The following is a 14,374-nucleotide window of genomic DNA, read 5'->3' as shown; positions in this document are numbered from 1 at the left end:
TTAGGGGCTGCTAAAAATTCTTCCATGCACAGGACAGCCCCACCATAACAAAGAATTATCCAACCCCAAACAGCAGTAGTGCTGAGGCTGAGAAAGCCTGGTTCAGGCTCATAAAGACTGCCCTCCAGCAACCGAGTTAACACCGATTGTCCTCCAGTGAGCCACACTGCAGAGGCTGTGGATAATTCATCCTCTCCCAAGTCAGTATTTACCATCGTTTTTCTTCTTTTAGACCCTTCCATTTTAAACATAATTTAGCTGTCTCTTCCCCCCTCCTTCGCCCCCCTTCCCCGCTCTGCTGGGAAGAGAAAGGATAGGGAAGGGGGAGGGAAGGCGACAGAAAAGGAGGATTAGAGGCATGACCTGTTTCTCCTGGAGAAGCCGGGCACATTCCTCTCTCAGATGTGCTTTGTGACCGAGCAGGGTACAATTAAAAGCACAATAATTTACTTGTTATTCAAGTCAGGCATTAGTCCGGGTAATGGCGTGCTTGGTGGAGAGATGGATTTCCTTGTTAGGAGCTAAGCACAGGATTAGCTGAATTCTCCATGGAGAAATCTTGATTTGTTCAAGGTCTTTCATGTTTTCTACAGAGAAGGGATTATGTCTTCTTAAAGAGGGGCCCTGCTTAAAAAGCTACAAAGTATAAGAAAAGGATTTAGGGCAGAGGGGCCTGTGGTTAAGTAGCTGAGGGGTACAGGGAATTTTAGAGCAAAGGATTATTTAAAGCCATAAAGTTCAAAAAATAATTGGTTTAGCACTACTGGGTCAGTGCTGGCAAGTACACTGTAAAGGCAATTAAGCATGAGCTAATATTCATTTTACTTTGGCTAATTATTGCATGGATCCAGGAAAGAGAGGGGAAAGACAACACGCCCCCTCCCTGGCAATCAGGACGTTGTTTTTGGTTTCTTTGCCTTATAGGCACGCTTATTAGTTGGGGTGCCCAGAATCCAGCCATCACAAGGGCCTTATTAGTTAAAACACAGGAAAATTGTTCTCTCAGGGCAGAACAGTGCATGCTTTGCTATCCTGGCAACCAAGTAGAAGCCGCTATTAGTTTCAACTCCATCGATATTATCGGCCAGAGAGGACACAAAATACACAATCCTGACTTCAATGATGCACCAGCTAAGTCTGGGTCAGGGGCTCTCAACTGGGGAAACTTCAGCCATCCACCCCCACCCCTGAGGGACAACTGACAGTTTCAGGAGACACTTCTGCTTATCACAACTGGGGAAGTGCTACTGGTATCTACTGGATAGAGCCCAGGGATACTGTAGGAATACCTCCCAACGCCAAGGACAACCCCACAACAAAGATGCAAAATGTCACCAGTGGCAAGGTAAGAGGTCCTGGCCTAGACGGAGACAATTTCGTCTCTTTGAGAAAATGAATGTCTTCAGAATCTCTGCTTTCTCAAATACCTAACTGACAAGTAATCAGATGACCATATTTAATGCTAACTAACACACTTTTCTTCCTTCTTTTCTACACTGGGCATTCATTCTCCCAATTCTGGAAATCAAGTGATGCCAAGAAAAACTTGCCCTGGAAGAATGGTCCTTGGGAGCCAACCAGGACCCAAGTCTATGCCTGCCTTCTCCTTCCAGGATTCACAAACACACACACACACACACACACACCTCCACACACATCCAAGAGAGAAGAAAGCAAACTTCTCCGCGATCCTCTGGTTTGGAGTTTTAAGGACTTTTCTTCCCTTTTCTGAGATTACCCATTCCTCCCTGCGTGAAACATGTACAGCGAGGTCATTTGTCCTGCAGCTTAAAAGGAGTTAAGAGTCCAAAGCTATAAAATATCCATTTCTCCCTGGTGAATGATGACTCACCCTGAGGGAGGTTCACACTCAGAACAGGAGTGTCCACAGAGCCGGTTCAAGCTAAGGGGCTGTGAATCAGGACTGTTCTGAGGACTCAACACTCTGGGAGAGACTCAAGGATGCACTGGCACAGTAGTAAAGAAACTGCTTGCCAATGAAGGCGATGCAAGAGACACAGCTTCAATCTCTGGGGCAGGAAGATCCCCTGGCGTAAGAAACGGCAACCCACTCCAGTATTGCCTGGAAAATCACATGGACAGAGAGCCTGGCAGGCTATAGTCCACAGGGTCTCAAAGAGTCAGACGCAACTGAGCCAGCACAACCTCCTCTTACAGGAGGTAAGGGAGGCAAGTGCTGCAGAAGGCAGGTGAAGGGGCCACTCAGACTAAACCCTATCCCTCCCCCTGCAGGAGACAGAAAACCTCTTCCCTCAGGTCCCATCAGCTCTGCTTTCCCTGCTTCTCTGCACCCCCTCCAAACTGGCTTTTCTGCTTTGCCCCTTCTCATTCAATCCACTCTCCGTACAGCAGACAATGGTGATCCTGGTAAGTCCCCAGTCAGATCGTGTGTCACTCCTAAGCTCAAAATCCTTCAGAGGCTTCCATCTGGATCCAAATAAAAGTATTCTCCCTCTCCTTCTCCATCTCTCTCTCTCTCTCTGTTTCACATACACACCCAGTTCCTCCCCTTCCCTCATGTCCTCCCAGACATACTTCTCCCAGCTGTCCCTGGCTGTTCCTAGCAGCTCCCTCCCCACAACCTTCCACACTTACTATTCACTCTGCCCAGAATGTTCTTTCTCTCCTTATCTATAGGGACTACCATGTTATTCAATTCCACAAAACCCATGTTCACGGACCCACTTGCCTCTATTGATTTTTTTTAAGATACAGGATTGCTGAATGAGGAAAGCTCTCTGTTATTAACTAAAAAAGAAGAAACTCTTTAAGCCATCAGGTCATTATTTACAAGATGAAACTGGACAAGCACAGCACATTTCTAGCTTCAGTGTTAAAATTTTCAGTGCTATCTTACATGAAATAACATGAAGACATAGAAGGAATACAGTTTTGTTTGAAATGAGGGACTCCCCAAACCTGCCTGATTCCTTCTTATACTTTGACTTCTTGACCTGAAAAGAGGTCTCCAAGACCCATCTTGGACCATCCAAGTGAGCCTAGCATTGAGCTAGATGACCACGGGCTCCCTTCTAGTCCAGTCAGACTTCACATGACTTTTTTCCTAGACTCTCATTGCTTTAAGAGTTTTTGAGAGTTGAGCCTGTCACACATCTCCATTTCACCTTCAGTTCAGTTCAGCTCAGTCGCTCAGTCGTGTCTGACTCTTTGCGACCCCATGAATCGCAGCACACCAGGCCTCCCTGTCCATCACCAACTCCCAGAGTTCACTCAAACTCATGTCCATCGAGTTGGTGATGCCATCCAGCCATCTCATCCTCTGTCGTCCCCTTCTCCTCCTGCCCCCAGTCCCTCCCAGCATCAGAGTCTTTTCCAATGAGTCAACTCTTCGCATGAGGTGGCCAAAGTACTGAAGTTTCAGCTTTCACATCAGTCCTTCCAATGAGCACCCAGGACTGATCTCCTTTAGGATGGACTGGTTGGATCTCCTAGAAGGGTATAGGTGAAAGTCACTGATACTTGTTTTATGTACTAGTAAGATACTGAGTGGCAGTATAATTTAAAAGAAAAGTTAGGTTCCCTAGAAGTCACGAACCCCAGCATCATGCCCTTAAATGCTCAAATGACCTGAAAAATGAAAGGTCTCCAGACCTCTCAGTTCTCATCTTCAAATGAGAAGACATATCAGACTACATCAGTCGCTGTTTTCCTGAAGTATGAAGTATGGTGTTTACACCACTGTGGAAATTAAGCAAAAGGTAGAACAAAGTTAAGTGCTTTTGTATTATGTACATATCTACCAAGCATGGTAATATTTAAATAGCCTTGCAACTCTATGTTATCTTAGCTATCATTGCTACATGAAGGCTAAAGTAGGTCACACACATACAAGCAAGACCCAGCACTAGTACATGAAGTCAAAGCATCACAGGAACCATCCCTTCCACCCGAACTGTCTAGAACTATTGACACCAATGAAATGGATACATAGTGTGGATCCTCATGTACCAAATTCCCATGAGCTTTGCTGAAAAGACCTTAGCAGTACATCAAAGCATCGTTCTTGATGAAATGTGAATAGGTTAAAAATATATATATTAATGTGTTAAGTGACTGACTGCAGTTTGAAAAATCCTGCACATGATTTCTCGGTTTCTTCCACTTCTAGCTTTGACATATCACACGCTTATACAAAGGCCAGCATGCTCTCTGCATGTCAGTCTTAATATATAATGTGTATTATATATGTGCCTCATTAAGGACAAACTTTCTAGTTCCAGATGGGGAATCTGGAGCAGGCTCTTTTTTCTCTAAATGAATGGGCCTTTACTCCAAGAACACAGACTTACATGTATGTCCCCAAACACACACATACACAAAAGTCAAGTCACTTTCTGCCCCTTTGCTCTCAGTTTAGGCCCTGAAGGTATTGCTTACAACCCAACACTTGACCTGCAAGGAAGATTCTCATCCACCTGACATCCCAAGCAACCTCCTTTTCCTGTTCTATTTCTACAAAGGGAAAGAACTACCAGTGTGATGTAGAGACTGGCTGCAAAGTTGAGAACAGGCCTCAAAGAGGTAAGGCTGAAGATGACCCTACAGAACAGATGGGATGTGGACAGTGAGCATGGAAGCTGGGGAAAATTACAACTGGGCAAGGAAGGAGTGGGCCCTATACGTGGTGGACAGACCTGGAACATAGGGTTTGGCTGGGAAGTAGAGAAAGAGCATGCTAGAGGGCAGGTTTGAGGGGTGGGTAAGAGAGATCTCGATAGCTAGCTAAAGCGTGTAAGCTCCCCCTGTGGCACTCACTCCAAAACATTTTCCAAAGCAAAAAGATTTCACTGTGAGGAAAGATGTAAGTGCTGCTTTAAGAGTTTAACTGAACCAGAATGACTTGGGGACCAAGATTCTTGTCTATCCTCCTTGGGGAAAAACCGCAACAGAAAATGGCACATTAGTCTGCTTGGGCTGCCATAATAGAATATGACAGGCTGGATGCTTAAACAATAGAAGTTTACTTTACAGCAATTCTGGAATTCTGCAGTCTAAACTCAAGGTGCCAGTAGAGATGGTTTCTCCTGAGGCCTCTCTTCCTGGCTTGCAGACAGCTGCCTTCTCACTGTATCTTTACATGGTTTTCCTTGGTGTGTGCATGGACACAGAGAGGGTACTGATGTTTCCTCACCTTATAAGGACACCAGTCCTATCTGCTTAAGGCCTCACCATTACGACTTTATTTAACCTTAATTACCTCCTTAAAGATCTGTTTCCTAATATAGACACTTTGGAAGTGAGGGCTTTAACATATGAATGGGGGGTGCGGAGGGAGGCTCCAAGATGATACCATTAATTTCAAACAATTCACAGTAAATGATATGAACTTGGACCAAAATAGTCACAATGGAAATTCAATAGGAAAAGAGAGATATTGGAAGGACAAATAGAAGATATTTGTGAAGTGTAAAAAGGGATGCTTGGGGCTAGTGCACTGGGACGACCCAGACCGATGGTATGGGGAGGGAGGAGGGAGGAGGGTTCAGGATGGGGAACACATGTATACCTGTGGTGGATTCATTTTGATATTTGGCAAAACTAATACAAGTATGTAAAGTTTAAAAATAAAATTTTAAAAAAATTTTTTAAAAAAAGCTAAAAAATAAATTAATTAATTAAAAAAAAAAAAAGGGGACTCAGACAACCCAACATGGCTGGTGGGAGATGCCTCCCAGTACAGAGTCCCCTCGGAGGGTTGATATGCCATTGTCCTCTCCATCACTCTCCCCTGCACGGTGACTCAGGCACTTTCCAATGCAAAAGCACCCTGTCTTTATCAAATGAGAATTGTTAGGTTCAAGTATAAAGAGTTTTTAGGGTGGTGCAACAGACTATAACTAAGGAAAATAGGATGATAGTAAATGAAGAGGATGTAGACTTCAGCAAAAAAAGACCATAATATTGAGCTCTGTGAGACAGGATAATATTCAGCTTCCCAAAGGAAGTAAGAGCTGACACATTCATTCAGCGGCCCAAAGCCAGTTTCAAAATCGTACTTATGTGAGTTCAGCAAACCACTCTCAGAAGACAGGAAACCTTTTCCTCTCTTTTCACCTAACCCCCAAGGTGCTTAAGTCCAGCGTCACTGGCCAGACCATCACAACATCCCATCTGATCAGTAGTTGTGCAAGCTCTTAATCATTTTCATTAAAAGCTGTTCAGTCAAAAATCTGAGCATTGTTCACAAACTGGCTTAGATTACATTCCCCAGAAGCAGACTGGAAGATGAGGATTTGTACATACACAGTTCATTATATACATGCTTCCAGAGACTGGTAAGGAGAGGAGGGGAGCAGGGTGGAGATGGGAGGAAGCCACACAAAGATGTATGTACAGCAGCTCCTACAGAGGGCAGCTTTGCCTGGGTCCCTTGGGCCACTCTAAGCACTTCGAAGTGCAAGTCGTACCTCAGAGCCGAGGCCAAGGGACTAGGCTCTCCTACTCCCCCATCATCGGTTAAGGGCTGCACCAGAGTGATTTCCAGGCACCACAGGCAGTCTCCAAGCACTTCAGTCTCTCTGAGTGTTTGGACAAATTACAGTAGCCCAAGTGCAGTTTTCCTACAAAGAGTCCCAGGTAACTACAGTGGCAATGAAAGCACATCAAAGCCAGTGGGAACATAACAACTGTAAAAAAAAATTCAAGGGGATCTGACCAAGCACACACACCCTAATTTCACAATTCTACTAAAATATAGGAGAAGGAAAAGTCATGCATACGCACAAAGATTTAACCGAGTGTGTCTGTCACCATGCTATTTAAAATGGGTGTGTCACCAAGGATGCTTTTGGTTTCAAGTAACAGGAACCCCAACTCAAATTAGGCTCAGTAAGACAGGGAGTCGGCAGGTTCACCTACTGAAAGGTTCAGAAGTAGTCTAAGTTTACACCATGATTCTACGTAGGCTCTGCTTCATTTTCTGCCAATTCTCCCAACTCTGCCTTCCTCTAAGCGCAGACTTAACTTGCCTTACATATGCCTTTAAAAAAAGGGGGGGGGGGAGGGGAGTGTTCTCAGGTGGCACAGTGGTAAAGAATACTCCTGCCAATGCAGGAAATGCAAGAGACTCAAGTTCTATCCTGGGTTGGGAAGATCCCCTGGAGGAGGAAATGGCAGTCTACTCCAGTATTCTTGCCTGGAAAATTTCATGGACAGAGGAGCCTGGTGGGCTACAGTCTATGGGGTTGCAAAGAGTGGAGCACAACTGATCAACTGAGCACACACGCAGCTGTTACGGGGGAGAGAGGTTTTTTACTCCTCTGTTCCAGGCATGGACACATAGAACGTAGTACCAAGCTTCATTCCAATGAAATTAACTTAGGTTCCTCGCATGCTCCTGAACCAATCACTATGGCAATGGTCACGGGGCCACCTTGAGTTAGTTTAGACCAAGCAGGGCTGATTTAGGGCACAGAGGGAGAAGGGAAATCCTACCTTGACTTCATACTTGATAAACAATGGACATGATGGAAATTCTAAACAGCCATTAAAGCCAGGCAAACCGAAAGTGTTAAAGTGTTAGTTGCTCAGCTGTGCCCAGCTCTGCGACCCCATGGGCTGTAGCCTGCTAGGCTCCTCTGTCTATGAAATTCTCCAGGCAAAAATATTGGAGTGGGTAGCCATTCCCTTCTCTAGAGAATCTTCCTGACCCAGGGATCAAACCCGGCTCTTTCACATCACAGGCAGATTATTTATCGTCTGAGCCACCAGGGCAAACTGAAGATAACCTAAATATCTATAAATTGGGCATTGGTTTTACAATTTATCTTCATTTCAGTGGAAAACCACCCATCCATTTAAAACATGTAACAAAACAAAAAGAAGTTAAAGATGTGCTTTATATAGAAAGAGGGTTATAAAGCTCTGGGAAAGACATACATCCATTCATTAACAGCCATTATCTCTATGTGGCAGCATTTTGTTTGTTTATTTTTAATATTTTCATGTTAAATTTTTATTTATCTTCTATTCATATTTCCAAAAGTTTTATAATAAAATGTTTTACTTTGTGAAGAGAAAAATATCCATCCTACCACCTTCCTGCTTTTTAAAGGGCTGTATGTTGCTCATCTCATTTGCTTTTCCCATTAACCTTCCTAATAGATAATCCAGCATTGATCCTTTTTTTTAATGAAAGAAATAGGTGCAGCAAAATTAAAGGACGTGCCCAAGTTCTTACAGTTAAGGTATTACAGGAGTTGATATTAAAATTAAGGGATCTTGGTTTCTATAGCAATTCTGTCTCAATTCTCCATATTCAATGATGCATTTCTCCAAGCTGATAAGGAGGAATATTCACACTCTTGACACCCTTGCTCCAAAGAAAATTAGCACCGACAAAGGGACTTCTCCACTTGGAGCTCAATATTCCAAAGAAATGCCAGTCCCTTCTTTTCCTCCCAAAAGTAGTCTAGTGGATAACCCTGCTGAACGGGATTGTTAGGGACACACAGTGAATGAGGTTCTCCTAGCAGTGTCCATTAGTCAGCGGTGCATGGCGAACTGTGGGGGCTGATCCTGCTGGACAGTAAGCCTGACCCCACTTCCACAGGCTATTTCATATTTCCTTTTATAACGGTCAGTGCCAATGTGATGGAGGATGACCCAACTGCTGGAGAGCAGCAACTCCTCTCAGCTCACAGGCCCAAAGACGGACTGGGTTGTCTTTCCAACCTCTCTATCAATAGTGGTGCCAAACCCTGCTCTGGGAAAATACTACTAAGAGAAAGATCAAACTAGCAGACTCGTGTCCTCAGTGAACCACGTTATGTGGGATTTAGATAAATAACTGTCACACCCACACCCTCATTACCAGCACCAAAACTCTGAAAACCACTACAAACCATCCTGTTTTATCCTTCATGTATTGTCTATGAAACATCAACTTAATTCTGAATTTGGACCATCATTTTAGACTAGCTAGGCCTTTCGGAATCCTAAATTCTGAGGACTAATGAAAAACATAAGATCTTTTTAAAGCCTAATGTAAAACTTCAAACTCTGTGGCTTCAACATTAGCTGACTTCCCAAAGGACATTTCCCTGGTATATAGCTGCACTGTGTACTATGATATTTTCTTTATTTATGGCTACATCCAGGGAAGACTACACCTCTGCTTCTTTTACCTTTGGGTCCTGTGACTAGTTCTGGCCAACTTGTTCTAAGGACAGTGATATATGTCATTAATGGGCCAAAGCACTTGACAGCGAGACCCTCGACCTACATCATCAACCATGGAAGAATGTGTGGACATGGAGGGGCCACAAGATCGAAGCAGCCTTTACCACTGAGCTAACCCTTGGAAGAGTCTCCCAGAGCCAATGTTAGGTGAATGAAAAATAAAAGCATATTTTAAAGATACTTAAATCCTATGTTTATTGTTACAATAACACAACTAGCACTTGGCTGATACATATCCCACTATTGGGTCAGACACAGGGCTGGGCCCATCACATGATTATCTCACTCTTCAAAGCAAACTGGTAAGATGGATTCTATTATGATTCCACTTCACTGATGGAGAAACGGAAAAGTTAAGTAACTGACTGAAGATTATACAGCAACTAAGTGACAAAACTGGATTAGACTCCAAAACGTATTTACAACCACCACATTGCTAAAGGAGCCAAAGCTGAGCTCAGAAGAGTGAGCTGAGTCAAAAGGAGAGAAGGCAACAAGAGAGCCTTAACGGCCAGAATTGAGAATGGAATTTGAGGATTAAAAGAAAAGACGCTACCTTAGAAAAAGACCTAAGGCATCAACTCCAAAATAACATTTGGCAATGTAAGTACATCAGAATTGTCATGGGTTAACAGCCCCAGGTGGTGCTAGTGGTAAAGAACCTGCCTGCCCATGCAGGAGACGTAAGAGACCCAGATTTGATCCCTGGGTGGGGAAAATCCCCTGGAAAGGAAATGGCAACCCGCTCCAGTATTCTCGTCTGGAGAATTCCATGGACAGGGGGGCTTGGCAGTCCATAGCATTAGAAAGAGTCGGACACGACTGAGGCGACTTAGCATGCACGCAAAAATCACAAATATAAACAGTTAACTGAATTACACGTGTATAAATAGAGCATATCACAATCAAGATGAGTACAGAGGAGTTTCACCTATTTTAAATGCTGAGAACAATGGCCTGTTTTCCTATCAGGTGGAATACTGAGCCATTTTCCCTCAAAAACCACTTTACTTCCAGTGACTACTCAGATGCCAGTCTTTATATAAACCCAAGAAAAAAATTTAGGAAAATAAATTCTATTAACCACTCATTTGTTTAGAATATAATCAGACTTGGCATTCCACTGGACAGTAAATCAAAGAACCCAAAGCAGTATCACTGAACCAGATAACTGTGGTATGCCTTAGATACAGACACATACACTGCCACTTTTAAGAAACTTCAAGATGTGATTATAAATAGACATCTCCAGAAGTTAGTAAAAAAAAAAAAAATCTAAATTAAAAACTTCAAGCAATAAACATGAAAGATGATTCTTCAGTAAATTAAAATTCATTTTTAACGATGTTGGAAAACATCTACTTATTTATATGCACATTTGTGCGTATAAGATTTTATTACACTTTAAGAAAAGCCAATTGGAAGAATCAACATAAATGCACCATGTCTTAATATTCCCAAAGTTTAACTCCACCTAAATACTGACAATGAAGATGCTAATTGTAACTCAACCCGTAACTATAGGTTTGCTTTAGAATCTGTGGAACTGTTTAAATTTCTTGTCTGGAAATCGTCAGAATTCACCTGCCTTCCCCTCCTACATTTAGTTTCTGGTTTCAATTTCCATCCTTTTCTGCCCTGTATTCTTCATGTTTTTCTTTCAATTAGACTCTGGGTTAAATATCAGTGAAGGACAGAGATCCCCCCACCTCCCACTGTATTTATGTTCTTCATTGAGCTGTGCCTATAAACTCTTTTTAAAAATATCCAAGGAATAAACAAAAACTGAAAGTAGGTTGTCACCCATGAGACCTACTCATAAGGCCATGTCCACTGAGCACAAGGGCCCTGAAATGATCACAAACTTCATGTTTCACATATTGTTACCTTTATTAAACAACTGAAACCCCCTCCCACCACACCACCCCCAAAAAATGATGTTTCAGAGTAAGAAGAAATCCAGTATTAGGACATACAGGAAAGAACACTACCCTTGGTGCCACTGTCCCAACTCTACCCCACACCAAATTGCCACTCCAGTTTGACTTCTCGGGGATCCCAACACACAGCATGCCAGCACTTATTCTCACCCTTTGGTAAATGCCCTTTCCCAGTTCTTTTTCCTACCAGATCCTTATCTATTCTTCAAAGCCCAATTCAAGTGTCACCTCCACCATGAAGCTCCCCTGCAAGTTCAACTCAATGGGATCTTTTCTAAATTTCCATTGTTCCAAACTTCTTTCACCATACACTCAGGATGGGGTTGTTTTTGTCAACATTTCCAAGTGATTAGTCCTGTCCCCAACTTAGACAGTGGCCTTCACACATCATTTTTATTCCCCAAAGTATCTAGCATGATACTGATCACATAGCAGAGGCTTAGTTTCACTGTGTTGTTTAGATAACGATGTATAATAATGAAATATTGAAAATGGGATGGCAAAAAGTCAAACTTAAGGATTACAATCCAGTTTCCTCAATATAAGCAAACATCAGTCTTAATTGTGGCAAACCCAACCCCAACGACCTAATTCATCATTTAAGAACACATAAATAATTCATTTTTAAATATCCTTAGCTTCTAGGAGGGAACAAAAGGTTACAGCCTTGAGCTTTGACAATAACCCTCTAACACATTCTGTAGAACAATGTGACCTGCAAAAGGCAGCTCAAGAATCATGCCGAGAATGAATTTCATTATGGCAAGACTAGATGGAAGGCCAGGGCTCCACTGCTGTAGTCATATTGATTTTCTGGAAAACTTGGTTTCACTAGTACTCGCTTCTGTCCATTAAGCAGCAACCACTGCTGAGCATGTCAGACAAAAATTCTGAGAACCCAACATTAATGTGCTTTCATGCGAAATTTTGAAATTCAATTTAGTTATGTTATAGAACAGGAATCACTGAAAACAAGCTGACTCTCCAACAACGGAGGAACAGATGAGTTAAAACTAGCGTACACTGCTGACGTCTCCCTTCCTGCTTTGTGTGGCGGCCGCGCTGCTTGGGCAGAACCTCCCCACGCCCAACACAAGCAGGTCCAAATCATCTCATCCTCCCAACCCTAAGCTACAGTGATTCTATCAGTTGTGGGCAAAAAACCAGCTCAGCAGTTTGTGGCATTCCCTGGCTACAATGACTGGTTTCTTCCCTGGTGGCTCAGATGGTAAGGAATCTGCCTGCAACATGGGAGACCAAGGTTCAATCCCTGAGTCGGGAAGATCCCCTGGAGAAGGGACCAACTACCCACTCCAGTATTCTTGCCTGCAGAACTCCTTGGACAGAGGAGCCTGGCAGGCTACAGTCCATGGGGACGCAGAGTCAGACACAACTGAATGTGACTAACACACACACTGGTTTCTTCTAGTCCAATCAAAGTGAACATACAGCTTTCATTCAACAGTCAGGAGATCTGTCTGGAAAATTCAGTGCTGTGGACTGAGTTATATCCGCCACCCCCAAATTCATATACTGAAATCCTGACCCCCAACTTTTGATTGTATTTGAGGATATGGCCTTCAGGAGTATGAGGTCATGAGGGTAGAATGCTCATGATAGGATTAGTGTCCTTATAAGAACAGACACCAAAGAGCTTGCTTCCTCTCTCTCTCCACCCCCAGGCAGTACGAAAAGACCATGTGAGGACAGAGAGAAGGCAGGAATGTGTACCCAAGGAGAGAGACTTCACCAGATACCGGCCCTGCTGGCACCTTGATCTTGGACTTGCAGTCTCTAGGACGGTGAGAAATAATTTCCTGTGGTTGTGGTATTTGGTTCTGGCAGCTCAAGCTGACCAAGACATCCAGTATGTAGGTGTGGATCCTAAAGTAGGAGGGGCTTTTTATAGCCCCTGAAGAAAGCCAGCCTGAGGTTGGAGCCTTTTGAAGAAGAGCACACCTCTAGACAAAGAAACGGAAACAACGTCCTGAGGACATCATTCCTAATCCCACCTGAAGTTTGGGCTTCTTTCATTCACTAATAAAAGTCCCGTAACATGCACAAATTATTTAGGCACAAGAATAAGGTTTAAGAAAGAATAAGAAGGGATTTCCTCGGTGGCCTGGTGGTTAAGACTTTGCCTTCCAACGCAGGAGGTGCAATCCCTGGTCAGGGAGCTAAGATCCCACATGCTTCACAAACATAAAATATAACATAAAACATATGTTTCCAAAACATAAAACAACACAAATATTATAACAAATTCAATAAAGACTCTAAAAATGGTCCACATCAAAAAAAATCTTTAAAAAAAGTGAAACAGAAACATGAAAACATTGAATTTTCAGGGTAGGAAATTGGCAGCTTCTCTTTTATTTCAAATCAGTTCACCTTCATTATGAGCTTACAAAGGTCAGGTATATGCACTGCCTCATTTAATTCCCATTTTACAAGGAGGTTACTGTAAATGCAATTTTAATGTTTGTTCCATAAATTAAAACTTGCACATTAATAATTGAACTGTTAAAAAGATTACTTTATGTGCTCCTGGAAACCATTCTCCTATAGAATAGTAACAGTACAGAGGTCGGTTGACACAGAAGAATCACTCTACATAATACATTAAGGGCAGATGGACAATCTCTTACCCAAACAAGTTTACTAAGGAAAGGTAGTGCCAGTTGAACCTCACATAAATATCTTTTAATCCCACCCTCTATTACAATGATACCAATATGGTTCATAGATAAGATGACCACAAAACCAGGGACATGGTAAGGATTCAATAAATATTTGTTGAATTTTATAAACAACCATGTGGGTAATCCTCTGTAATGTATTTCATTCCATTAATAGTGTTTATTCAAATGCTTCTGTTGAGATATAGCATTTTTATACTAGTATGTTCAAACTAGAACTCAGAACTGTTGTTGCTGTTAAGTCTCTAAGTCATGTCCAACTCTTTTTTCGACTCCCTGGACTGTAGCCTGCCAGGCTCCTCTGTCCATGGGATTTCCCAGGTAAGAATCCTGCAGTGGATTGTCATTCCCTTCTCCAGGGGATCTTCCCAATCCAGGTATTGAACTCATGTCTCCTACATTGGCAGGCGGGTTCTTTACTGCTGATCCATCAGGGAAGCCCCAGAACAAAGAATGACACTCACTTGAATCCTCATCGAACTGGCATCTCGTTACTCTATCTGGAAGTCCTTG

The 14,374-nt window shown here is 42.8% G+C and overlaps 1 long non-coding RNA gene across 1 annotated transcript; it reads left to right on the top strand.

The window, feature by feature from the left end:
- The first annotated feature begins 1,032 nt into the window (after positions 1-1,032).
- LOC113897830 lies at positions 1,033-13,354 on the top strand. The gene is made up of 3 exons (XR_003512439.1): positions 1,033-1,345; positions 4,395-4,563; positions 12,845-13,354. It is a non-coding gene; the product is annotated as an uncharacterized LOC113897830 (long non-coding RNA).
- Positions 13,355-14,374: the final 1,020 nt, after the last annotated feature.

This window comes from Bos indicus x Bos taurus, chromosome 8 (genome assembly GCF_003369695.1).
Source record: "Bos indicus x Bos taurus breed Angus x Brahman F1 hybrid chromosome 8, Bos_hybrid_MaternalHap_v2.0, whole genome shotgun sequence".
Classification (NCBI taxonomy): domain Eukaryota; kingdom Metazoa; phylum Chordata; class Mammalia; order Artiodactyla; family Bovidae; genus Bos; species Bos indicus x Bos taurus.
The sequence above is the reverse complement of the archived record's forward strand: the minus strand, read 5'-3'. Positions and strand labels throughout refer to the sequence as shown.